We start from the raw sequence: 27,773 nt of genomic DNA, 5'->3' as shown, positions 1-27,773 counted from the left end.
CTTTTTGTAAGATAATAAAATGCCTGCTAATGTAGAAAAACTATGAATGCCAAAAATAAAAAACATACTAACATTTATTATTCTTTCCAGCATTGCGAAAGGCCGTTATGGACTGTTCTCCAGCACTAATTACAAATCCACAATCCATGCAGTATGATGCCATCAGGAAACATTGTGGAGCCAAATCTTGAAGAGATTGGATTTTTGAATGGGCTCTCTGCTTCGGTGTTGTTGTGCTGCTATTGAAGTCAAGGGTCCTTCAGCTTTGCATTGCCTTCTTGTTGCTCATTTGAACTTCTCCTATGAAATGTGCAAAAAAGATAAAAGAGTTAAGAAACACCATGTATGATTTTTGGTAGCATTTTGAATACCTGTCTACTCACCAGCACTTATAACAACACTACAGTCCATGCAGTACATGACCATTCTTGACAACTCTGGAGCCATATCTGTTGCAGTAGTCTTCACCTCAGAAGGGAGTTTTTGACCAGGAATTGTTAGTGCTGCCACTGAAGTAGACGATCCTCCAGCTTCACTCTACTTTAGATGGTATAACATGGCCGTTGTCCCCACATGAATATTTACTGTTTATCCAACAGAGATGGCCGTGTCAGACATTGTGCATTGCACTAGTTTTGCAGCAGGTCTTTATTGCCCATAAGTTTGGGTAACAATGGATAGGCCAGGGTTAAACCAATATGTTACTAAACAGCTAGACTCAAACTTTGTGTAAAATGTCTATATATCTGTCTTACACTTTTTCATTTGTTTTTGTGACTACTAATGTCATTATATCCTCAGGGGTAGCTGTGAAGAAAGAAAATGAATTTTTGACGTCATTATTTCGACAAATAAATACAAAGGAGAAAGTTATATTAGTATTTTACTACATTTCTAAACTAAAACTTTATCTCAAATATGTCTATATATGTGTTTTACACTTTGTCAAAAACACCCGTTATTCACAGTCTGTCCTTGGCAATGGCACTCCTGTGCAATCATCAAGGATGTCCTTTCTGCATCACTCTGCAAACGTGCCTCCTGGCTTAGTACTAGTTTGGGGATGAAGTCCCCTTGGCTTTTGAGAGTATTTGGGGGCCAAGTATCCCTCTTGTTACCTCCAGCAAGTTGTTCATTGTCAGTTTGCTAAGAGGTGTTCTGAGGCCATACACCCATTCTGCACCACTCTGCAAATACATCTCCTGGCATACTACTGGTTGGGGAATAAAGTTGTCTTGGATGCTAAAGGACCTTGGGAACCAAGAAGTCCTCGTGGTACTTTCTATAAGTCCTACTCAGCTGGATTTCTGAGAGCTGGCCAGAGGCCCTGCCACCTTTCCTACAGGGCATAAATAAAAGTGAGAAAGACCGCTTGAGGTCTTCTTCACCCGCACAGCTGTTTGTCGTGCTTAGTGTCTGTTATTGTTGTAGGGTCTGGTGGTATTCACAGGGCAGACTGCACAACATTTGGAGATGAAGAAGTGCCACCTCATGGTCCCCAACTTTCCCCTACAGCCCGGATCGGCAAGTCACCGTAACAGTCCTAGCGAAACCCCACTAACAGAATTGTCGCTAGCCACATCTGCTCTTCTGCCTCCACGCGTCAGCCAGCTTCAGCCTGCGTGGTGCCGAACGCACCGTGCACTGAAGAACTTTGTGTGTGAGTTAAGGTACAGTGACCCAGAGTAAAGTGGGAAGGGGGATGTAGTGAGCCACACAGCCACTACGTCATGACCCTGACACCCGGATGTACTGCACTCAACCCGCAGGGCCGGGCGCAGCCAAGGGTGTAAATAACAGGGAATAAACCCGCACGTAGTCTTCGCCCACACAACAGTCTGTGGTATTTGATGTCTGTTATTGTTGTGGGGTCTGGTGGTATTCACGGGGCAGCCTGCACAACAATGTGGTCTTAGCCCAAACTCCAGGAGCGCCTGAAGGGTCTCCTGTGCCCATTTTGTAATTTACCTGATGAAATAAATTTTGGATGAAAAAAGAATTCCAGTGCTGTTCTGTGATCATCCGTTGAGCATGTGGGGCGGTTCTAGTAGGTGACAAATGGAGTGCACAGCATTCCACCTTGCAGATGGGGTGGCTCACCAGTCGTTATTTCAAAAACGCTACCAATCTTGAATATTGTCAAAGACTATTTTACGGTACGGCTGCTGATCAACCGGTACCAATTTGTCCCTTTTCCTCATCCATAAGAGAGGGATGAAGACGATTAGGACTGAGTATAACAAAGCCGATTGGCATGCACTCTTTCGTAGATTCATGTATAAAAAAATCTGCGTGGCATTCCTACTTTAAACAAGGAGAGGCTTGTAGCAAGGAGAGTCCAGTCCAGGAGGAGGCGCGGTGCAAATGGGAGCACAGAGGAGGGAAGGCATGGTGCTAAGGGGCAAGCACAGAAATGGCATCCTTGGAGCTTTACAAACCTGCAGATGGAGGGCGGAAATGGCGGTGCTTGAGGGTCACGCTGAGGTCTGTGGCATCGCCGGATATCTGAGAGGTACACAGGGTCAGGCAGGCAAAAAAAAAAACGATCGCGAAAGCTAAAAAAATGCCCCCCTGCACGCGCCACTGCGAGCCATATGTGTTCTAATTATCGCGCCCGTTTCTGGGCACGATAATTGAAAACATATGGGCTTTGGTGCGCGTAACAGACACCAATATGCCATGGGCCCCGAACAAAAGGGCTCTCGCCTGTGCGAGCACTGCTGCGCCGTGCAACGCAGGGCGAGAGCCCTTAAAACCATGGAAATTCACTGATAAATCAAAGGTTACAGATAAGTTATAGTGAGGAATTAGCATTTAAAAAACCTTAGAAATTCACTGAAAAACCCCACAAGTTACAGGGCTGTTATAGTTATAAAATAGATTTTTTTTTTAACTTAAATGTCACTGAAAACATCAAAGGTTACAAGGACATTACAGTTAGGCTGACATTTCAGTTGTACAAAACCAGAGAAATTCAGCAGGTATAGTTAGCTGAACTTACTATAACTCGCGTCCCTGCAACGCACTGCTTATGACCTCACATGTTACATCACTCATGACATGGTCAGTGACATCACTGATGACATCTCAAATGACATCACTGATGACATCATCCACAGAATCTCTGATGCACCCACTCAAGCCCCATGTAACCTTTCATACACCCACTGCTACTTCCACACTACCATTCCCGAAACCATTGACACACCCATACCAGTACTTACATTCCAACTCACTGATTAATAGGTCTACACACACATCCACTCAGTCACCCATACAGCCACTCATACACCCACTCACTCACTAGTACAGGCACTGTTATATCCACTCATACAGCCAAACAGCCACTCGCACACTGTCAGTCACTCTAAGGGCTACTCACACACCTACTCACTCACCTAGAGTCAATCAGACAGCCATTTACTCACCTATAAAGTTATACACACACCCACTCACTCATTCATATAGATGCTAATATATAATCCCTGACCCATACAGACCCTCACACATGCACTCACTAACCCCTACAGTCACTATTACATTCCATCTCTCACACATACAGTCACTGATATACTCCAAACACTTACCGCTACTGCTTTTCACATATCCACTTACTCACCCATATACCACTGTCACAACCATTCACTCCCCGACAGCCATAGACACAGTCACTTATACAACCCTTCTCTCACCCTCACTAGCCCATACACCCACTACCTCACACACTCACTCATCCTTGCAGGCAGTCACACACACTCTCACCCACCCACACAGACACTCATACGCCCATACAGGTACTCAGACAACCGACCAATCGCAAATACACCCAGACATGTACACACTCACCAAGCCATACAGCCTCTTCGACACCAATTGACAGACTGATACAAACACTCAGACAACCTATTCAGTAACTCATACATTCACTGGGACACCTATTCACTCACTTATACAGTCAGTCACGCACCTACAGAAGCATCGATACAGGCACACATACACCCACTGATTCATCAATAAACCTTGGTATATATATTTAACATTTAAAAAACACTCACAGGATGATGTAATTAGTGATATGTCAGTGATGTCATTTGAGATTTTCTCTGGATAAAAGTAAGCACGTTCGGTTTGGGACAAACTTCTACAGGCATATGCCACAATGTGCCTTCGAGCACGGGGTTGTCCACTGTGCTCTGCCAGGATAGCACCTTACTCAATTGGCCATTTCAGAAGCAGTTTCAATAGCTTGTTTGATTTTCTTGAAACTTTTCTCACATTCTGTGACCACTTGTATGAAATAATATTCTTTGATAACTATTGTAAGGGAGCCCTTACGGGAGCTAAGTCTTGCCTGTATCTTGATCAGCATTTGACAGTGCTTGTACTGTAGCAGGATCAGGTGTCACTCCCCCATCTGAAAAGTTATGGGCAAAAAATGTTTACTTTGTGTAGTGGAACTCACACTTTTCTGCATTCAAAGTCAGGCCTGCATCAGTCAGTAAGCGGCATACTTGGGTGAGAGCTTTATCATGCTCCTTCTGTGGAGCTCTGAAAATCAATGTCATCGCTATAGTTGAATGTATTCACAAAACGCTGTATAACACGTTGAATGAAGTCTTGGTAAAGTTCTGCACCCAAAACTGAGTATTTTATAGCAAAACAGCCGATATGTGTGAGAAAAGGTTGTCATATACCAGCTATCTTCTTCGAGTTCCAACTGATGATAACCTTTACCTAAATCAAGGCGAGAGAAAACCTTTGCACCTTTTACTTACGTTATCGTGTCAGCAGGTCCATGTGGACCTGGGTATCGTTCTCATTCATTTGCCTTGTTTGCTTGACACATATCAACGCATATGCATACCGCTCCTTCAGTGTCCTTTTTGAGCACTACCACTGTGGGAGAAACCCATGGCCTCGACCAGCTGAACGCTCAATAATGTTATTCTCAAGTAATGAGTTCTTTTTGTAACAGATTTTTGTAAAGAAAAGCAACTCATCTATATTGCTGAGAAACAGGACGGACATTGTTATTAATGTGTAACTTAACTTTCATATTATTTAGCTTTCCCAAACCATGAAACAATAAAGGAAATTGACTTACTATTTTGTGGTGAGCATTCATATTGTAATTCACAGAAATCCATCCCATATCAGCAGTGGTACTGAAACTGAGCAGACAGGCACTGGTTGCTATACCTGAAAGCACAGGGATTGGTGTTTGCACCTTTGTTTTCTTGTGTTTCAATGTCGCTACAAATGAACCTTGACTTTTTATGGGCATCAATGCCACCCATGTATACACTTTGGCTTTCGATGGCATAAGTCGAGACACTGGAGACTGTTCATTGTATGTCTCTTCAGGCATTATGTTTATCGATGTGCCACTGTCGATGATGAAAGGTTTCGAGCAGTCATTTATTTTCAATGTAATTTCCGGACAATGTTTGCTTGACTTAGGTGCTTTGGCATGTCGACTCTTCTTTGAATTACTTTTTTCCTCAAATGCAGCCAGTCAAACATGCGCAGGTTTCTCAAAAGTAAACATTGACATGGCGCAACTGTCTTTCTCACTTTCACTGAATATTGAGGTGGGCAAACAGTTTGATGATTATTTGGATGCCAATCAACTTTGTTCAATGTCAATGTACCTCATTTGATGTCCCCTCATGCTTCATGGGGCTGCATCGAAGACCCAGAAGATTTTAAAAAATTTAGTATTTCTGGTGGACTGCTTCACTCCCTGCAGCCTCATACAACATAAACAAAACAGACACAATGAAATATAAGTAAAAGCCTTCACAGTGCATTATGTGGTGCTCCTTCTTTAGAGAGCAGTGAATAATAAATGAACAGCTTTTGCAGCTTATTTATTATTATTTATATATATGTGTATATATATATATATAAATCAAATCAAATCAGGTGTTTGTTAACCCCTTCGATGCTCATGACGGAACGGTTCCGTCATGAGCATCGGTTGAGCTGTGCTCATGACGGAACCGCTCCGTCATGAGCACAGCCCCCGGGGGAAGCGCTGGCGCTCCCCCCCTGGGGCATCGATCGTGCCCCCACAGAGGGGGATGGCAGCGGAAGAGTTTCCGCTGCCACCCGCGAGCCCCCCCACGCTTCCCCATGACGTCAGCGCGCACAGCGCGCGCCGGCGTCATCAGGAAGCGTTGGACGCGCTGGAATCCATTTCTTCCAGCGCGTCCAAGGGGGTAGAGGTAGGTTTTCTTGTCCGGTGGGGGCCGCAGCGGTGAAATTTGTAGTATTGAGGCATCGGGGGAGAGGAAAGAGTATTTCCTCTCCCCTGATGTCTCAATACAGGGCATTCCTGCTCCACGATCGCGCACAGCGTCGCGATCGTGGAGCAGGGATGCCCCACTAGACGCCAGGGATGTTTTTTTCTTTATTTGGGAAGCGACCCCTTGGGCAAGGGTAGCTTCCTAGGCGGCCAAATTATTTTGAAGACTTTTCTGCCCCCCCTGGGGGCAGATCGGTCATCTTTCTGACCGTTTCTGCCCCCAGGGGGGGCAGAAAAGCCCACTAGACACCAGGGATGACTTTTTCATAATTTAGGAGGCGACCCCTTGGGCAAGGGTCGCTTCCTAGGGGTGCCAATTTTTGTGAAGTCTTTTCTGCCCCCCCTGGGGGCAGATCGGTCGTCTTTCTGCCCGTTTCTGCCCCCAGGGGGGGCAGAAAAGCCCACTAGACACCAGGGATGTCTTTTATGTTATGTTGGAAGCGACCCCTTGGGCAAGGGTCGCTTCCTTCGGGGGCAAAATAATTCGAAGACTTTTCTGCCCCCCCTGGGGGCAGATCGGTCTTCTTTCTGCCCGTTTCTGCCCCCAGGGGGTGCAGAAAAGCCCACTAGACACCAGGGATGTCTTTTTAGTTATGTAGGAAGCGACCCCTTGGGCAAGGGTCGCTTCCTAGGGGTGCCACATTATTCGAAGACTTTTCTGCCCCCCCTGGGGGCAGATCGGTCCTCTTCCTGGCCGTGTCTACCCCCAGGGGGGGCAGAAAAGCCCACTAGTCACCAGGGAAGTCTTTCAGGAAGCGACCCCTTGGGCAAGGGTCGCTTCCTAGGCGGGCATAATAATTTGAAGACTTTTCTGCCCCCCCTGGGTGCAGATCGGTCGTCTTTCTGCCCGTTTCTGCTCCCAGGGGGGGGGCAGAAAAGCCCATTAGACACCAGGGATTTCTTTTTCTTTATGTAGGAAGCGACCCCTTGGGCAAGGGTCGCTTCCTTTGCGGCCTAATTATTTAGAAGACTTTTCTGCCCCCCCTGGGGGCAGATCAGTCGTCGTTCTGTCCGTTTCTGCTCCCAGGGGAGGGGGCAGAAAAGGCCACTAGAGACCAGGGATGTCTTCTTTTTCATTTAGGAAGCGACCCCTTGGCAAAAACTGTTTGCATTTGTGCTCGATGTGTATTTTCTTGTCTTGTGAGTAATTTGTTTTTTTTTCTTCTTTCTAGTTGGATATCGTTGGTATTTGCTGTGTCACTGCAAAGTAGGTTCTGGTGAGTGTAGCTGTCTCTTGTAATTGAATTCTATAGTTTTTGAGTACATTGATCATTGTGATAAAGGTACACATTTCGTTACTTACTTGGTTTGCACATTGTTGGTTGTTGTTGACTTGTTTGTGCAGTCTTCAATCTTAGTAAGTATAATGGCTAGCCGCAGGATGACTGCTCAGCAGGTTGTTGGTTTGCTGTTTGAGTCTTCCTCTGATATTGGTTCAGAGACTGACTCTGCATCTGAGGGAGAGGAGGCAGGGGACGATTCTGGCAGTGAGTTGTCTCTCCGTATGGAGTCATCGGATGATGAAGATACTCTTAGTACGGATGAAGTGCCTGTGTTAGAGGCGGAGACTGATGTGCCGATAGTGCGGCAAGAGGCATCTGTGCTGCAGCCTGGGGCTGCAAGGCTTCCCGTTGGTGTAGTGCGGCAAGAGGCATCTGGGCTGCAGGCTGGGGCTGCAAGGCTTCCCTTTGAAAGTGATGACCTCTGGGTTGCCCCTGGCATGGTGCAGCCGGCATTGCCAGAGTTTACTGGTGTTCCAGGGTCTAGAGTGAATACTGAAAACTTTTTGCCGGTCAATTTTTTTCAGTTGTTTATGGACGATGTGTTTTTTGCAGAGATTGTTGAGCAGACTAATTTGTATGCCGAACAGTTTTTGAGGGACAACAGTGCCAGTCTTAAGCCATACTCTAGAGCTGCCCGGTGGACTCCCACAAATGTTGAAGAGATGAAGAAGTTCTTGGGTTTAACTTTTTTGATGGGCTTGCTAAGGAAGCCATCAATGTCTTCATATTGGTCTAGCAGTCCCTTGATGGCAACGTCTATTTTTCCGGCAGTCATGACTCATGACAGTTGGTTTAGCGTTGCCACGAGATCACCCTCCCTGACTGTGACCGTCTTTTTAAGATTAGGCCTGTCCTTGATCACTTTGTTGATCGATTTTCTGAGATTTATGCCCCTGGGAAAGAAATTGCAGTGGATGAGTCTTTGGTGTTGTTCAAGGGCCGCTTGGTTTTTAGGCAATACATTCCTAGTAAGAGGGCACGCTATGGAATAAAGCTGTATATGCTGTGTGACAGTAGGACTGGATATGTCTCTAATTTCAGGGTGTACACCGGTAAGGAATCTAGGTTTAACCTCCCTGGTTGTCCGTCCACTTTTGGAGTGACTGAGAAAATTGTTTGGGAACTTGGAAGAGGATTTTTTAACAAAGGCCACCATTTATATGTAGATAACTTCTACACTGGTGTGCGGTTGTTCAGGGAATTGGCCAAAGTGGACACTCTTGCTTGTGGCACAATCCGCTCTAACCGTAAAGGTTTCCCGAAAGAACTTGTTTGTCAAAAGCTTGTGCGGGGACAGTGCAGTGCGTTGCGTTGCCAGGAGCTTCTTGCTGTGAAGTTTACAGACAGGAGAGATGTCTACATGCTGACTACCATCCATGATGAAAGCACTGCACCTGTGACTGTTTGGGGTCAGGTCGCTGAAGCGCGCAAACCTGTGTGCATTTTAGACTATAATAGGTACATGGGTGGTGTTGACAGAGTAGATCAGAGGTTGGAACCTTACACTGCTCTTCGTAAGGCCTACATTTGGTACAAGAAGTTGGCTATCCATCTTTTCCACTTAGCAATGTTTAATGCTTTTGTTGTGTTCCAAGATTCTTGCCCTGAGTCAAGGATGACTTTTGCTAAGTTTCAGGAGTCTGTAATAGGCAGCCTTGTTGTAGTGGAACAGGCAAGTGTTACTAGAGTTGGCGAAAAGGATTGCGGAAGGAGAGTCGTATGTACTGCCCCGACTGTCCTTCTCATCCTGCACTGTGTCTCTCTGCTTGTTTTAGAGCGTACCACACACGAAAGAATTTTTGGGAGGATTCTTGAGTGGTAAAGTGAACTGCCTGGGCTGTATTCTTTGGATAATTTGATTCTGTTTCAAGGTTGGTGTTAGTGCAATGTATTTAGTTGCTGATTTTCTGTTAGAAGATTTGTATCTATTTGCAATTTGTTTGTGTTTTTATTTTTTTCTAAAAAAAATCCTAAATGTGATGGCGGTGTGTGTAGGCTTGCGCTTGGCTGTTGGTGTGTGTGGACTGGCACTTGGTTGGTGGTGTGCGTGGAATGGTGCTTGGCTGGCGGTGTGCATGGACTGGCGGTGTGCGTTGACTGGTGCGTGGCTGGTGGTGTGCGTGGACTGGAGCTTGGCTGGCAGTGTGCGTGGAATGGTGCTTGGCAGGCGGTGTGCGTGGACTGGTACTTGGCTGGCGGTGTGCGTGGACTGGTGTTGTGTGTGGACTGGTGCTTGGCTGGTGGTGTCCGTGGACTGGAGCTTGGCTGGTGGTGTGCGTGTAGTGGAGCGTGGCTGGCGGTGTGCGTGGAATGGTGCTTGGCTGGCGGTGTGCATGGACTGGTACTTGGCTGGCGGTGTGCGTGGACTGGTGGTGTGTGCGGACTGGTGCTTGGCTGGTGGTGTCCGTGGACTGGCTCTTGGCTTGCGGTGTGCGTGGACTGGTGTTTGGCTAGCGGTGTGTGTGGACTGGTGCTCTGCTGGCTGTGTGTGAGTAGTGACTTTCTGCTGGTCACTACACACACTGCTAGCTGAGTGCCACTCCACGCAATCCATCAGCCTGTGTAGTTGCTGTGTCTGGATTGTGGGCGTGTGAAAGTGATGGGCCCTTGAATGGCGCTGTGTGCTGGTGTGAGTTTTGTTATGTGATGGGCCCGCGGCTGGCGGTGTGAATGGTTTTGTATGTCTCACACGTATGAAAGGTGTATGAATGGCCTGTAAAGAGGTTGGTGCCTTGTCGTGGCTTTACAGCTCACGAGCTGTGAGTCAATGGTTCAGTTTCTCGCCCTTTCAATTATTACCAGTGCATTTCATTTCTGTGAAATCACTTGCTAATACAATTGTATCTACTGAACCATCACTCACCCTCGTGCCAAATCCAACCAGTATGTGTGTGTGCTTGCGGATCAGATGGCTGTGCAGTAATATTTGTCTTTCTGAAGCAGGGTGTACCTTGTCCCTTTTTGGTGAATTTTGTAATGTGTTGCTTTTGTGCCTGGTGGTGCGAATGGTCTTGTTTGTATCACGTATGAAAGGTGTGTGAATGGCCTGTAAAGTGGTTGGTGCCTTGACGTGGCTTTACAGCTCACGAGCTGTGAGTCATTGGTTTGGTTTTTTGTGAATTTAATTATTGACAGTGCATTTCATTTTTGTGAAATCTCTTGTTAATAAAATTTAATACACTGAACCATGACTCGCACTCGTGCCAAATCCAACCAGTATGTGTGTGTGTTTGAGGAATAGATGGTTGTGCAGGAATCTTTGTCTTTAGTTTCTCTGAACTGTAGATATTGTCAAAAACCCATGGGAGTTCATGGTGATGTCTCTCTTGTGAATTCAAAAAAAATTTTTATCCCCAATGTCCTGCAAACCTCAAAATGTCTGCCACATTTTCTTTGCAATATTATTCCAAAATTCTCACGCTGTAGGAACAATAGTTAATCTGGTTTTGCAAGGGGGGTCACTTTGGTTTTTGGCCCGGTGCTCGGCGGCCATCTAGGGAAACCTACCAAACCCACGCATTTCTGAAAACTAGACACCCAGCAGCTTCCAGGGAGGTATGGCTTGCGTGGATCCCCCAACGTTTCCTTACCCAGAATCCCCTGCAAACCTCAATTTTTGCTGAAAAAATCACTTTTTTCACACATTTTGGGGTGGAAAGGAGTGGCATCACCGGGCTCACACAAATTTACCACCACCCAGCGTTCCCCCAGGTCTCCCGGTAAAAATGGTGCCTCACTTGTGTGGGAGGCCCAAGTACCCGCGGCAGGCAAGGGCCCAAAACGTAGTGAGGCGACATCAAAATGGCCTATCGCAAAACCACCTGGTTTTGCAAGGGGGGTCACTTTGGTTTTTGGCCCGGTGCTCGGTGGCCATCTAGGGAAACCTACCAAACCCACGCATTTCTGAAAACTAGACACCCGGCGGCTTCCAGGGAGGTATGGCTTGCGTGGATCCCCCAACGTTTCCTTACCCAGAATCCCCTGCAAACCTCAATTTTTGCTGAAAAAAGCACTTTTTTCACACATTTTGGGGTGGGAAAGTAGTGGCATCACCGGGCTCACACAAATTTACCACCACCCAGCGTTCCCCCAGGTCTCCCAATAAAAATGGTGCCTCACTTGTGTGGGAGGCCCAAGTACCCGCGGCAGGCAAGGGCCCAAAACGTAGTGAGGCGACATCAAAATGGCCTATCGCAAAACCACCTGGTTTTGCAAGGGGGGTCACTTTGGTTTTTTGCCGGTGCTCGGCGGCCATCTAGGGAAACCTACCAAACCCACGCATTTCTGAAAACTAGACACCCGGCGGCTTCCAGGGAAGTATGGCTTGCGTGGATCCCCCAACGTTTCCTTACCCAGAATCCCCTGCAAACCTCAATTTTTGCTGAAAAAATCACTTTTTTCACACATTTTGGGGTGGGAAAGTAGTGGCATCACCGGGCTCACACAAATTTACCACCACCCAGCATTCCCCCAGGTCTCCCGGTAAAAATGGTGCCTCACTTGTGTGGGAGGCCCAAGTACCCGCGGCAGGCAAGGGCCCAAAACGTAGTGAGGCGACATCAAAATGGCCTATCGCAAAACCACCTTGTTTTGCAAGGGGGGTCACTTTGGTTTTTGGCCCGGTGCTCGGCGGCCATCTAGGGAAACCTACCAAACCCACGCATTTCTGAAAACTAGACACCCAGCAGCTTCCAGGGAGGTATGGCTTGCGTGGATCCCCCAACGTTTCCTTACCCAGAATCCCCTGCAAACCTCAATTATTGCTGAAAAAATCACTTTTTTCACACATTTTGGGGTGGAAAGGAGTGGCATCACCAGGCTCACACAAATTTACCACCACCCAGCATTCCCCCAGGTCTCCCGGTAAAAATGGTGCCTCACTTGTGTGGGAGGCCCAAGTACCCGTGGCAGGCAAGGGCCCAAAACGTAGTGAGGCGACATCAAAATGGCCTATCGCAAAACCACCTGGTTTTGCAAGGGAGGTCACTTTGGTTTTTGGCCCGGTGCTCGGCGGCCATCGAGGGAAACCTACCAAACCCATGCATTTCTGAAAACTAGACACCCGGCGGCTTCCAGGGAGGTACGGCTTGCGTGGATCCCCCAACGTTTCCTTACCCAGAATCCCCTGCAAACCTCAATTTTTGCTGAAAAAATCACTTTTTTCACACATTTTGGGGTGGGAAAGTAGTGGCATCACCGGGCTCACACAAATTTACCACCACCCAGCGTTCCCCCAGGTCTTCCGGTAAAAATGGTGCCTCACTTGTGTGGGAGGCCCAAGTACCCGCGGCAGGCAAGGGCCCAAAACGTAGTGAGGCGACATCAACATTGCCTATCCCAAATGTCCCATCACTACGTTTTGGGCCCTTGCCTGCCGCGGGTACTTGGGCCTCTCACACAAGTGAGGCACCATTTTTACTGGGAGACCTGGGGGAATGCTGGGTGGTCGTAAATTTGTGTGAGCCTGGTGATGCCACTACTTCCCCACCCCAAAATGTGTGAAAAAAGTGATTTTTTCAGCAAAAATTGAGGTTTGCAGGGGATTCTGGGTAAGGAAACGTTGGGGGATCCACGCAAGCCATACCTCCCTGGAAGTCGCCGGGTTTCTAGTTTTCAGAAATGCGTGGGTTTGGTAGGTTTCCCTAGATGGCCGCCGAGCACCGGGCCAAAAACCAAAGTGACCCCCCTTGCAAAACCAGGTGGTTTTGCGATAGGCCATTTTGATGTCGCCTCACTACGTTTTGGGCCCTTGCCTGCCGCGGGTACTTGGGCCTCCCACACAAGTGAGGCACCATTTTTACCGGGAGACCTGGGGGAACGCTGGGTGGTGGTAAATTTGTGTGAGCCCGGTGATGCCACTACTTTCCCACCCCAAAATGTGTGAAAAAAGTGATTTTTTCAGCAAAAATTGAGGTTTGCAGGGGATTCTGGGTAAGGAAACGTTGGGGGATCCACGCAAGCCATACCTCCCTGGAAGCCGCCGGGTGTCTAGTTTTCAGAAATGCATGGGTTTGGTAGGTTTCCCTAGATGGCCGCCGAGCACCGGGCCAAAAACCAAAGTGACCCCCCTTGCAAAACTAGGTGGTTTTGCGATAGGCCATTTTGATGTCGCCTCACTACGTTTCGGGCCCTTGCCTGCCACGGGTACTTGGGCCTCCCACACAAGTGAGGCACCATTTTTACCGGGGGACCTGGGGGAACGCTGGGTGGTGGTAAATTTGTGTGAGCCCGGTGATGCCACTACTTTCCCACCCCAAAATGTGTGAAAAAAGTGATTTTTTCAGCAAAAATGTAGGTTTGCAGGGGATTCTGGGTAAGGAAACGTTGGGGGATCCACGCAAGCCATACCTCCCTGGAAGCCGCCGGGTGTCTAGTTTTCAGAAATGCGTGGGTTTGGTAGGTTTCCCTAGATGGCCACCGAGCACCGGGCCAAAAACCAAAGTGACCCCCCTTGCAAAACCAGGTGGTTTTGCGATAGGCCATTTTGATGTCGCCTCACTACGTTTTGGGCCCTTGCCTGCCGCAGGTACTTGGGCCTCCCACACAAGTGAGGCACCATTTTTACCGGGAGACCTGGGGGAACGCTGGGTGGTGGTAAATTTGTGTGAGCCCTGTGATGCCACTACTTTCCCACCCCAAAATGTGTGAAAAAAGTGATTTTTTCAGCAAAAATTGAGGTTTGCAGGGGATTCTGGGTAAGGAAACGTTGGGGGATCCACGCAAGCCATACCTCCCTGGAAGCTGCTGGGTGTCTAGTTTTCAGAAATGCGTGGGTTTGGTAGGTTTCCCTAGATGGCCGCCGAGCACCGGGCCAAAAACCAAAGTGACCCCCCTTGCAAAACCAGGTGGTTTTGCGATAGGCCATTTGGATGTCGCCTCACTACGTTTTGGGCCCTTGCCTGCCGCGGGTACTTGGGCCTCCCACACAAGTGAGGCACCATTTTTACCGGGAGACCTGGGGGAACTCTGGGTGGTGGTAAATTTGTGTGAGCCCGGTGATGCCACTACTTTCCCACCCCAAAATGTGTGAAAAAAGTGATTATTTCAGCAAAAATTGAGGTTTGCAGGGGATTCTGGGTAAGGAAACGTTGGGGGATCCACGCAAGCCATACCTCCCTGGAAGCCGCCGGGTGTCTAGTTTTCAGAAATGCGTGGGTTTGGTAGGTTTCCCTAGATGGCCGCCGAGCACCGGGCCAAAAACCAAAGTGACCCCCCCCTTGCAAAACCAGGTGGTTTTGCGATAGGCCATTTTGATGTCGCCTCACTACGTTTTGGGCCCTTGCCTGCCGCGGGTACTTGGGCCTCCCACACAAGTGAGGCACCATTTTTACTGGGAGAACTGGGGGAACGCTGGGTTGTGGTAAATTTGTGTGAGCCCGGTGATGCCACTACTTTCCCACCCCAAAATGTGTGAAAAAAGTGATTTTTTCAGCAAAAATTGAGGTTTGCAGGGGATTCTGGGTAAGGAAACGTTGGGGGATCCACGCAAGCCATACCTCCCTGGAAGCCGCCGGGTGTCTAGTTTTCAGAAATGCATGGGTTTGGTAGGTTTCCCTAGATGGCCACCGAGCACCGGGCCAAAAACCAAAGTGACCCCCCTTGCAAAACCAGGTGGTTTTGCGATAGGCCATTTTGATGTCGCCTCACTACGTTTTGGGCCCTTGCCTGCCGCGGGTACTTGGGCCTCCCACACAAGTGAGGCACTATTTTTACCGGGAGACCTGGGGGAACGCTGGGTGGTGGTAAATTTGTGTGAGCCCGGTGATGCCACTACTTTCCCACCCCAAAATGTGTGAAAAAAGTGCTTTTTTCAGCAAAAATTGAGGTTTGCAGGGGATTCTGGGTAAGGAAACGTTGGGGGATCCACGCAAGCCATACCTCCCTGGAAGCCGCCGGGTGTCTAGTTTTCAGAAATGCGTGGGTTTGGTAGGTTTCCCTAGATGGCCGCCGAGCACCGGGCCAAAAACCAAAGTGACCCCCCTTGAAAAACCAGGTGGTTTTGCAAAAGGCCATTTTGATGTCGCCTCACTACGTTTTGGGCCCTTGCCTGCCGCGGGTACTTGGGCCTCCCACACAAGTGAGGCACCATTTTTACCGGGAGACCTGGGGGAATGCTGGGTGGTGGTAAATTTGTGTGAGCCCGGTGATGCCACTACTTTCCCACCCCAAAATGTGTGAAAAAAGTGATTTTTTCAGCACAAATTGAGGTTTGCAGGGGATTCTGGGTAAGGAAACGTTGGGGGATCCACGCAAGCCATACCTCCCTGGAAGCCGCCGGGTGTCTAGTTTTCAGAAATGCGTGGGTTTGGTAGGTTTCCCTAGATGGCCGCAGAGCACCGGGCCAAAAACCAAAGTGACCCCCCTTGCAAAACCAGGTGGTTTGCGATAGGCCATTTTGATGTCGCCTCACTACGTTTTGGGCCCTTGCCTGCCACGGGTACTTGGGCCTCCCACACAAGTGAAGCACCATTTTTACCGGGAGACCTGGGGGAACGCTGGATGGTGGTAAATTTGTGTGAGCCCGGTGATGCCACTACTTTCCCACCCCAAAATGTGTGAAAAAAGTGATTTTTTCAGCAAAAATTGAGGTTTGCAGGGGATTCTGGGTAAGGAAACCTTGGGAGATCCACGCAAGCCATACCTCTCTGGAAGCCGCCGGGTGTCTAGTTTTCAGAAATGCGCGGGTTTGGTAGGTTTCCCTACATGGCCGCCGAGCACCGGGCCAAAAACCAAAGTGACCCCCCTTGCAAAACCAGGTGGTTTTGCGATAGGCCATTTTGATGTCGCCTCACTGCGTTTTGAGCCCTTGCCTGCTGCGGGTACTTGGGCCTCCCACACAAGTGAGGCACCATTTTTACCGGGAGACCTGGGGGAACGCTGGGTGGTGGTAAATTTGTGTGAGCCCGGTGATGCCACTACTTTCCCACCCCAAAATGTGTGAAAAAAGTGATTTTTTCAGCAAAAATTGAGGTTTGCAGGGGATTCTGGGTAAGGAAACGTTGGGGGATCCACGTAAGCCATACCTCCCTGGAAGCCGCCGGGTGTCTAGTTTTCATAAATGTCTGGGTTTGGTAGATTTCCCTAGGTGCCGGCAGGGCTAGAGTTCAAAAACTACAGCTAGTCACTTAGCCAAAAAAGGGTCATTTTTCAGTGCAAAATTGAGGTGCGACCACGTTGCATTTTGCGCCGTTTCCTGTCGCGGGCAGTAGGCCGACCCGCACAAGTGAGGTACCATTTTTACCGGGAGACCTGGGGGAACGCTGGGTGGTGGTAAATTTGTGTGAGCCCGGTGATGCCACTACTTTCCCACCCCAAAATGTGTGAAAAAAGTGATTTTTTCAGCAAAAATTGAGGTTTGCAGGGGATTCTGGGTAAGGAAACGTTGGGGGATCCATGCAAGCCATACCTCCCTGGAAGGCGCCGGGTGTCTAGTTTTCAGAAATGCGTGGGTTTGGTAGGTTTCCCTAGATGGCCGCCGAGCACCGGGCCAAAAACCAAAGTGACCCCCCTTGCAAAACCAGGTGGTTTTGCGATAGGCCATTTTGATGTCGCCTCACTACGTTTTGGGCCCTTGCCTGCCGCGGGTACTTGGGCCTCCCACACAAGTGAGGCACCATTTTTACCGGGAGACCTGGGGGAACTCTGGGTGGTGGTAAATTTGTGTGAGCCCGGTGATGCCACTACTTTCCCACCCCAAAATGTGTGAAAAAAGTGATTATTTCAGCAATAATTGAGGTTTGCAGGGGATTCTGGGTAAGGAAACGTTGGGGGATCCACGCAAGCCATACCTCCCTGGAAGCCGCCGGGTGTCTAGTTTTCAGAAATGCGTGGGTTTGGTAGGTTTCCCTAGATGGCCGCCGAGCACCGGGCCAAAAACCAAAGTGACCCCCCTTGCAAAACCAGGTGGTTTTGCGATAGGCCATTTTGATGTCGCCTCACTACGTTTTGGGCCCTTGCCTGCCACGGGTACTTGGGCCTCCCACACAAGTGAGGCACCATTTTTACTGGGAGAACTGGGGGAACGCTGGGTTGTGGTAAATTTGTGTGAGCCCGGTGATGCCACTACTTTCCCACCCCAAAATGTGTGAAAAAAGTGATTTTTTCAGCAAAAATTGAGGTTTGCAGGGGATTCTGGGTAAGGAAACGTTGGGGGATCCACGCAAGCCATACCTCCCTGGAAGCCGCCGGGTGTCTAGTTTTCAGAAATGCGTGGGTTTGGTAGGTTTCCCTAGATGGCCACCGAGCACCGGGCCAAAAACCAAAGTGACCCCCCTTGCAAAACCAGGTGGTTTTGCGATAGGCCATTTTGATGTCACCTCACTACGTTTTGGGCCCTTGCCTGCCGCGGGTACTTGGGCCTCCCACACAAGTGAGGCACTATTTTTACCAGGAGACCTGGGGGAACGCTGGGTGGTGGTAAATTTGTGTGAGCCCGGTGATGCCACTACTTTCCCACCCCAAAATGTGTGAAAAAAGTGCTTTTTTCAGCAAAAATTGATGTTTGCAGGGGATTCTGGGTAAGGAAACGTTGGGGGATCCACGCAAGCCATACCTCCCTGGAAGCCGCCGGGTGTCTAGTTTTCAGAAATGCGTGGGTTTGGTAGGTTTCCCTAGATGGCCGCCGAGCACCGGGCCAAAAACCAAAGTGACCCCCCTTGAAAAACCAGGTGGTTTTGCAAAAGGCCATTTTGATGTCGCCTCACTACGTTTTGGGCCCTTGCCTGCCGCGGGTACTTGGGCCTCCCTCACAAGTGAGGCACCATTTTTACTGGGAGACCTGGGGGAATGCTGGGTGGTGGTAAATTTGTGTGAGCCCGGTGATGCCACTACTTTCCCACCCCAAAATGTGTGAAAAAAGTGATTTTTTCAGCAAAAATTGAGGTTTGCAGGGGATTCTGGGTAAGGAAACGTTGGGGGATCCACGCAAGCCATACCTCCCTGGAAGCCGCCGGGTGTCTAGTTTTCAGAAATGCGTGGGTTTGGTAGGTTTCCCTAGATGGCCGCAGAGCACCGGGCCAAAAACCAAAGTGACCCCCCTTGCAAAACCAGGTGGTTTTGCGATAGGCCATTTTGATGTCGCCTCACTACGTTTTGGGCCCTTGCCTGCCGCGGGTACTTGGGCCTCCCACACAAGTGAAGCACCATTTTTACCGGGAGACCTGGGGGAACGCTGGGTGGTGGTAAATTTGTGTGAGCCCGGTGATGCCACTACTTTCCCACCCCAAAATGTGTGAAAAAAGTGCTTTTTTCAGCAAAAATTGAGGTTTGCAGGGGATTCTGGGTAAGGAAACGTTGGGAGATCCACGCAAGCCATACCTCTCTGGAAGCCGCCGGGTGTCTAGTTTTCAGAAATGCGTGGGTTTGGTAGGTTTCCCTACATGGCCGCCGAGCACCGGGCCAAAAACCAAAGTGACCCCCCTTGCAAAACCAGGTGGTTTTGCGATAGGCCATTTTGATGTCGCCTCACTGCGTTTTGAGCCCTTGCCTGCTGCGGGTACTTGGGCCTCCCACACAAGTGAGGCACCATTTTTACCGGGAGACCTGGGGGAACGCTGGGTGGTGGTAAATTTGTGTGAGCCCGGTGATGCCACTACTTTCCCACCCCAAAATGTGTGAAAAAAGTGATTTTTTCAGCAAAAATTGAGGTTTGCAGGGAATTCTGGGTAAGGAAACGTTGGGGGATCCACGTAAGCCATACCTCCCTGGAAGCCGCCGGGTGTCTAGTTTTCATAAATGTCTGGGTTTGGTAGATTTCCCTAGGTGCCGGCAGGGCTAGAGTTCAAAAGCTACAGCTAGTCACTTAGCCAAAAAAGGGTAATTTTTCACTGCAAAATTGAGGTGTGACCACGTTGCATTTTGCGCCGTTTCCTGTCGTGGGCAGTAGGCCGACCCGCACAAGTGAGGTACCATTTTTCTCGTAGGACTTTGGGTACCGCGGGGTGGGTGGAAATTTGTGGATCCACGCAGATTCCAGAACTTTCCATCCCAGAAATGTGGCGAAAATTTGTTTTTTTTTGTCATTTTTTTACGTTTGCAAGGGATTCTGGGTAACAGACCATGGAGGGAGGCAGTCAAGTCACCCGATCCTGGATTTCCCTGGGTGTCTAGTTTTCAAAAATGTATAGGTTTGCTAGGTTTCCCTAGGTGCCGGCTGGGATAGGGTTCAAAAACTACAGCTAGTCACTTTGCCAAAAAAGGGTCATTTTTCACTGCAAAATTGAGGTGTGACCACGTTGCGTTTTGCGCCGTTTCCTGTCGCGGGCACTAGGCCGACTCGCACAAGTGAGGTACCATTTTTCTCGTAGGACTTTGGGGAACGCGGGGTGGGTGGAAATTTGTGGATCCACGCAGATTCCAGAATTTTCCATTCCAGAAATGTGGGGAAAATGTGTTTTTTTTGTCATTTTTTTACGTTTGCAAGGGATTCTGGGTAACAGACCATGGTGGGAGGCAGTCAAGTCACCCCATCCTGGATTCCCCTGGGTGTCTAGTTTTCAAAAATGTATAGGTTTTCTAGGTTTCCCTAGGTGCCGGCTGGGCTAGGGTTCAAAAACTACAGCTAGTCACTTAGCCAATAAAGGGTCATTTTTCACTGCAAAATTGAGGTGTGACCACGTTGCGTTTTGCGCCGTTTCCTGTCGCGGGCACTAGGTCGACCCGCACAAGTGAGGTACCATTTTTCTCGTAGGACTTTGGGGAACGCGGGGTGGGTGGAAATTTGTGGATCCACGCAGATTCCAGAACTTTCCATCCCAGAAATGTGGGGAAAATTTTTTTTTTTTTCATTTTTTTACGTTTGCAAGGGATTCTGGGTAACAGACCATGGTGGGAGGCAGTCAAGTCACCCCATCCTGGATTCCCCTGGGTGTCTAGTTTTCAAAAATGTATAGGTTTGCTAGGTTTCCCTAGGTGCCGGCTGGGATAGGGTTCAAAAACTACAGCTAGTCACTTTGCCAAAAAAGGGTCATTTTCCACTGCAAAATTGAGGTGTGACCACGTTGCGTTTTTTTCGCCGTTTCCTGTCGCGGGCACTAGGCCGACCCGCACAAGTGAGGTACCATTTTTATCGTAGGACTTTGGGGAACGCGGGGGGGGTTGAAATTTGTGGATCCACGCACATTCCAGAACTTTCCATCCCAGAAATGTGGGGAAAATGTGTTTTTTTTGTCATTTTTTTACGTTTGCAAGGGATTCTGGGTAACAGACCATGGTGGGAGGCAGTCAAGTCACCCCATCCTGGATTCCCCTGGGTGTCTAGTTTTCAAAAATGTATAGGTTTGCTAAGTTTCCCTAAGTGCCGGCAGGGCTAGGGTTCAAAAACTACAGCTAGTCACTTTGCCAAAAAAGGGTCATTTTTCACTGCAAAATTGAGGTGTGACCATGTTGCGTTTTGCGCCGTTTCCTGTCGAGGGCACTAGGCCGACACGCACAAGTGAGGTACCATTTTTCTCGTAGGACTTTGGGGAACGCGGGGTGGGTGGAAATTTGTGGATCCACGCAGATTCCAGAACTTTCCATCCCAGAAATGTGGGGAAAATGTGTTTTTTTTTACATTTTTTTACGTTTGCAAGGGATTCTGGGTAACAGACCATGGTGGGAGGCAGTCAAGTCACCCCATCCTGGATTCCCCTCGGTGTCTAGTTTTCAAAAATGTATAGGTTTGCTAGGTTTCCCTAGGTGCCGGCTGGGATAGGGTTCAAAAACTACAGCTAGTCACTTTGCCAAAAAAGGGTCATTTTTCACTGCAAAATTGAGGTGTGACCACGTTGCGTTTTGTGCCGTTTCCTGTCGCGGGCACTAGGCCGACCTGCACAAGTGAGGTACCATTTTTCTCGTAGGACTTTGGGGAACGCGGGGGGGATGGAAATTTGTGGATCCACGCACATTCCAGAACTTTCCATCCCAGAAATGTGGGGAAAATGTGTTTTTTTGTCATTTTTTTACGTTTGCAAGGGATTCTGGGTAACAGACCATGGTGGGAGGCTGTCAAGTCACCCCATCCTGGATTCCCCTGGGTGTCTAGTTTTCAAAAATGTATAGGTTTGCTAGGTTTCCCTAAGTGCCGGCAGGGCTAGGGTTAAAAAACTACAGCTAGTCACTTTGCCAAAAAAGGGTCATTTTTCACTGCAAAATTGAGGTGTGACCACGTTGCGTTTTGTGCCGTTTCCTGTCGCGGGCACTAGGCCGACCCGCACACGTGAGGTACCATTTTTCTCGTAGGACTTTGGGGAACGCGGGGTGGGTGGAAATTTGTGGATCCACGCAGATTCCAGAACTTTCCATCCCAGAAATGTGGGGAAAATGTGTTTTTTTTGTCATTTTTTTGCGTTTGCAAGGGATTCTGGGTAACAGACCATGGTGGGAGGCAGTCAAGTCACTCCATCCTGGATTCCCCTGGGTGTCTAGTTTTCAAAAATGTATAGGTTTGCTAGGTTTCCCTAAGTGCCGGCAGGGCTAGGGTTAAAAAACTACAGCTAGTCACTTAGCCAAAAAAGGGTCATTTTTCACTGCAAAATTGAGGTGTGACCACGTTGCGTTTTGCGCCGTTTCCTGTCGCGGGCACTAGGCCGACCCGCACACGTGAGGTACCATTTTTCTCGTAGGACTTTGGGGAACGCGGGGTGGTTGGAAATTTGTGGATCCACGCAGATTCCAGAACTTTCCATCCCAGAAATGTGGGGAATATTTGGGTTTTTTTGTCATTTTTTTACGTTTGCAAGGGATTCTGGGTAACAGACCATGGTGGGAGGCAGTCAAGTCACCCCATCCTGGATTCCCCTGGGTGTCTAGTTTTCAAAAATGTATAGGTTTGCTAGGTTTCCCTAAGTGCCGGCAGGGCTAGGGTTAAAAAACTACAGCTAGTCACTTTGCCAAAAAAGGGTCATTTTTCACTGCAAAATTGAGGTGTGACCACGTTGCGTTTTGCGCCGTTTCCTGTCGCGGGCACTAGGCCGACCCGCACAAGTGAGGTACCATTTTTCTCGTAGGACTTTGGGGAACGCGGGGTGGGTGGAAATTTGTGGATCCACGCAGATTCCAGAACTTTCCATCCCAGAAATGTGGGGAAAATGTGTTTTTTTTGTCATTTTTTTACGTTTGCAAGGGATTCTGGGTAACAGACCATGGTGGGAGGCAGTCAAGTGACCCCATCCTGGATTCCCCTGGGTTTCTAGTTTTCAAAAATGTATAGGTTTGCTAGGTTTCCCTAGGTTCTGGCAGGGCTAGGGTTCAAAAACTACAGCTAGTCACTTTGCCAAAAAGGGGTCATTTTTCACTGCAAAATTGAGGTGTGACCACGTTGCGTTTTGCGCCGTTTCCTGTCGCGGGCACTAGGCCGACCCGCACAAGTGAGGTACCATTTTTCTCGTAGGACTTTGGGGAACGCGGGGTGGGTGGAAATTTGTGGATCCACGCAGATTCCAGAATTTTCCATTCCAGAAATGTGGGGAAAATGTGTTTTTTTTGTCATTTTTTTACGTTTGCAAGGGATTCTGGGTAACAGACCATGGTGGGAGGCAGTCAAGTCACCCCATCCTGGATTCCCCTGGGTGTCTAGTTTTCAAAAATGTATAGGTTTTCTAGGTTTCCCTAGGTGCCGGCTGGGCTAGGGTTCAAAAACTACAGCTAGTCACTTAGCCAATAAAGGGTCATTTTTCACTGCAAAATTGAGGTGTGACCACGTTGCGTTTTGCGCCGTTTCCTGTCGCGGGCACTAGGTCGACCCGCACAAGTGAGGTACCATTTTTCTCGTAGGACTTTGGGGAACGCGGGGTGGGTGGAAATTTGTGGATCCACGCAGATTCCAGAACTTTCCATCCCAGAAATGTGGGGAAAATTTTTTTTTTTGTCATTTTTTTACGTTTGCAAGGGATTCTGGGTAACAGACCATGGTGGGAGGCAGTCAAGTCACCCCATCCTGGATTCCCCTGGGTGTCTAGTTTTCAAAAATGTATAGGTTTGCTAGGTTTCCCTAGGTGCCGGCTGGGATAGGGTTCAAAAACTACAGCTAGTCACTTTGCCAAAAAAGGGTCATTTTCCACTGCAAAATTGAGGTGTGACCACGTTGCGTTTTTTTCGCCGTTTCCTGTCGCGGGCACTAGGCCGACCCGCACAAGTGAGGTACCATTTTTATCGTAGGACTTTGGGGAACGCGGGGGGGGGTTGAAATTTGTGGATCCACGCACATTCCAGAACTTTCCATCCCAGAAATGTGGGGAAAATGTGTTTTTTTTGTCATTTTTTTACGTTTGCAAGGGATTCTGGGTAACAGACCATGGTGGGAGGCAGTCAAGTCACCCCATCCTGGATTCCCCTGGGTGTCTAGTTTTCAAAAATGTATAGGTTTGCTAAGTTTCCCTAAGTGCCGGCAGGGCTAGGGTTCAAAAACTACAGCTAGTCACTTTGCCAAAAAAGGGTCATTTTTCACTGCAAAATTGAGGTGTGACCATGTTGCGTTTTGCGCCGTTTCCTGTCGAGGGCACTAGGCCGACACGCACAAGTGAGGTACCATTTTTCTCGTAGGACTTTGGGGAACGCGGGGTGGGTGGAAATTTGTGGATCCACGCAGATTCCAGAACTTTCCATCCCAGAAATGTGGGGAAAATGTGTTTTTTTTTACATTTTTTTACGTTTGCAAGGGATTCTGGGTAACAGACCATGGTGGGAGGCAGTCAAGTCACCCCATCCTGGATTCCCCTCGGTGTCTAGTTTTCAAAAATGTATAGGTTTGCTAGGTTTCCCTAGGTGCCGGCTGGGATAGGGTTCAAAAACTACAGCTAGTCACTTTGCCAAAAAAGGGTCATTTTTCACTGCAAAATTGAGGTGTGACCACGTTGCGTTTTGTGCCGTTTCCTGTCGCGGGCACTAGGCCGACCTGCACAAGTGAGGTACCATTTTTCTCGTAGGACTTTGGGGAACGCGGGGGGGATGGAAATTTGTGGATCCACGCACATTCCAGAACTTTCCATCCCAGAAATGTGGGGAAAATGTGTTTTTTTGTCATTTTTTTACGTTTGCAAGGGATTCTGGGTAACAGACCATGGTGGGAGGCTGTCAAGTCACCCCATCCTGGATTCCCCTGGGTGTCTAGTTTTCAAAAATGTATAGGTTTGCTAGGTTTCCCTAAGTGCCGGCAGGGCTAGGGTTAAAAAACTACAGCTAGTCACTTTGCCAAAAAAGGGTCATTTTTCACTGCAAAATTGAGGTGTGACCACGTTGCGTTTTGTGCCGTTTCCTGTCGCGGGCACTAGGCCGACCCGCACACGTGAGGTACCATTTTTCTCGTAGGACTTTGGGGAACGCGGGGTGGGTGGAAATTTGTGGATCCACGCAGATTCCAGAACTTTCCATCCCAGAAATGTGGGGAAAATGTGTTTTTTTTGTCATTTTTTTGCGTTTGCAAGGGATTCTGGGTAACAGACCATGGTGGGAGGCAGTCAAGTCACTCCATCCTGGATTCCCCTGGGTGTCTAGTTTTCAAAAATGTATAGGTTTGCTAGGTTTCCCTAAGTGCCGGCAGGGCTAGGGTTAAAAAACTACAGCTAGTCACTTAGCCAAAAAAGGGTCATTTTTCACTGCAAAATTGAGGTGTGACCACGTTGCGTTTTGCGCCGTTTCCTGTCGCGGGCACTAGGCCGACCCGCACACGTGAGGTACCATTTTTCTCGTAGGACTTTGGGGAACGCGGGGTGGTTGGAAATTTGTGGATCCACGCAGATTCCAGAACTTTCCATCCCAGAAATGTGGGGAATATTTGGTTTTTTTTGTCATTTTTTTACGTTTGCAAGGGATTCTGGGTAACAGACCATGGTGGGAGGCAGTCAAGTCACCCCATCCTGGATTCCCCTGGGTGTCTAGTTTTCAAAAATGTATAGGTTTGCTAGGTTTCCCTAAGTGCCGGCAGGGCTAGGGTTCAAAAACTACAGCTAGTCACTTTGTCAAAAAAGGGTCATTTTTCACTGCAAAATTGAGGTGTGACCACGTTGCGTTTTGCGCCGTTTCCTGTCGCGGGCACTAGGCCGACCCGCACAAGTGAGGTACCATTTTTCTCGTAGGACTTTGGGGAACGCGGGGTGGGTGGAAATTTGTGGATCCACGCAGATTCCAGAACTTTCCATCCCAGAAATGTGGGGAAAATGTGTTTTTTTTGTCATTTTTTTACGTTTGCAAGGGATTCTGGGTAACAGACCATGGTGGGAGGCAGTCAAGTGACCCCATCCTGGATTCCCCTGGGTTTCTAGTTTTCAAAAATGTATAGGTTTGCTAGGTTTCCCTAGGTTCTGGCAGGGCTAGGGTTCAAAAACTACAGCTAGTCACTTTGCCAAAAAGGGGTCATTTTTCACTGCAAAATTGAGGTGTGACCACGTTGCGTTTTGCGCCGTTTCCTGTCGCGGGCACTAGGCCGACCCGCACAAGTGAGGTACCATTTTTCTCGTAGGACTTTGGGGAACGCGGGGTGGGTGGAAATTTGTGGATCCACGCAGATTCCAGACCTTTCCATCCCAGAAATGTGGGGAAAATATGTTTTTTTTGTCATTTTTTTACGTTTGCAAGGGATTCTGGGTAACAGACCATGGTGGGAGGCAGTCAAGTCACCCCATCCTGGATTCCCCTGGGTGTCTAGTTTTCAAAAATGTATAGGTTTGCTAGGTTTCCCTAGGTGCCGGCAGGGCTAGGGTTCAAAAACTACAGCTAGACTCTTCGCAAAAAAAGTGTAAATTTTCAGTGTGAAAATGTGGTGTGTTCAGCTTAGGTTTTGAGCCCCTTCCTGTCGTGGGCACTATGCCTACCCACACAAGTGAGGTACCATTTTTATCGGGAGACTTAGGGTAGTTCAGATTTGTAAAGCAACTGTTATTACCTATTGATTTTGGATGCATTTCTCCCTTCCAAATGAAAGACATTGTGTAAAAAAAAAGTCATTTTGAAAAATGACCAATAATTGTCATGCAAGTATGAGTATTCCCAATTTCGAAAATTTGCAAATATGCACTGTTTCTAAACTCTGTAGTTTGTTCCCATTTCAGAAATACATAGGTGTCTTTCATACCGATTTTTCCATGTATACATTTTCCCACAATAATTGCTATAGACCCGGAACAAAAAAAAACATTATGAAATGCTGCTTAGTTTTTTACTCTGGGTTCGTTGGGCTCTTGGTGAACGTACAAGTCCTATATATCCCCATAACCAGGAAGGTCCAGTGGATGTAACGGTACATTGCTTTCTAAGAGATGTGATAATTAGAAGAAGTTACAGGTGAAAACGATGACTCAAAAGGCTGCTTTTTTCAACTAATTTTTAATTTTTCCTATATTTAACTGTTAGTTTCTATAAAGAAACCTTGATGGATCTACACAAATGACCCCTTGCTGAATTCAGAATTTTGTCTACTTTTCAAAAATGTATAGCTTTCCAGGGTCCATTATTGTTTTTGTACCCATTTCTACCATTAACTGGAAGGAGGTTGAAAGCACAAAAAATAGCAAAAAGAGGGTATGTCCCAGAAAAATGCCAAAACTGTGTAAAAAATGTTGGTTTTCTGACAAAATTCTGTCATTCCCTAAAAGCTGGAGAAATGGTGACTTCAGCCCCACAAACCCTTTTTTGATACCATTTGCAGAGAAAAACCCAGAAGCTTTCATTTGCAGCCCGTTTTTCCCATTTTTTCCAAAAAAAACAAAATTTTGCTGTATTTTGACTAATTTCTGGGAACCCTCTAGGAGAATCCACAAACCCTGGGTACCTTTAGAATCCCCATGATGTTGGAAGAAAAGGACGCAAATTTGGCGTGGATACCTAATGTGGTCAAAAAGTTACAGGGGCCTAAGCGCGCACTACCCCAAATAGCCCAAAAAAGGCTTAGCACAGGAGGGGAAAAGGCCTAGCAGCGAAGGGGTTAAGCGCGACTACTCACCCGTAAGGGTCTCAAGGCGCTGGAGGGTGTGGGGGGGTTCGCAGGTTCCAGTCCATCAAGGAGGGGGTCTGTCGAAGGGCCAGGTTTTGAGGTTTCTTGCGAGGATGGGGAGCGATGTTATCTGTCTGAGGTGGAGCGGAAGATCGTTCCAGGCTCTGGCCGCGCAGAAGGAGAAGGAGCGGCCTCCCGATCTGGTCTTTTCGGTGTGGGGGACCACGGCGTAGGAGAGCTGGGCTGATCGTAGGGTCCTTTGGGGTGCATATAATTT

At 48.3% G+C, this 27,773-nt stretch overlaps 1 long non-coding RNA gene across 1 annotated transcript in view; it reads right to left on the bottom strand.

The window, feature by feature from the left end:
* Nucleotides 1–220: 220 nt before the first annotated feature.
* LOC146859893 (uncharacterized) overlaps nt 221–27,773 on the bottom strand; it is a 294,091-nt gene continuing 266,538 nt past the window's right edge. Inside the window, exon 4 of the long non-coding RNA XR_014979065.1 lies at nt 221–300. This is a non-coding gene — a long non-coding RNA (uncharacterized LOC146859893). The remainder of the gene's footprint in view (nt 301–27,773) is intronic.

This window comes from Triturus cristatus, chromosome 3_1, assembly GCF_964204655.1.
Source record: "Triturus cristatus chromosome 3_1, aTriCri1.1, whole genome shotgun sequence".
Classification (NCBI taxonomy): domain Eukaryota; kingdom Metazoa; phylum Chordata; class Amphibia; order Caudata; family Salamandridae; genus Triturus; species Triturus cristatus.
This window is presented reverse-complemented; position numbering and strand designations above follow the sequence as displayed.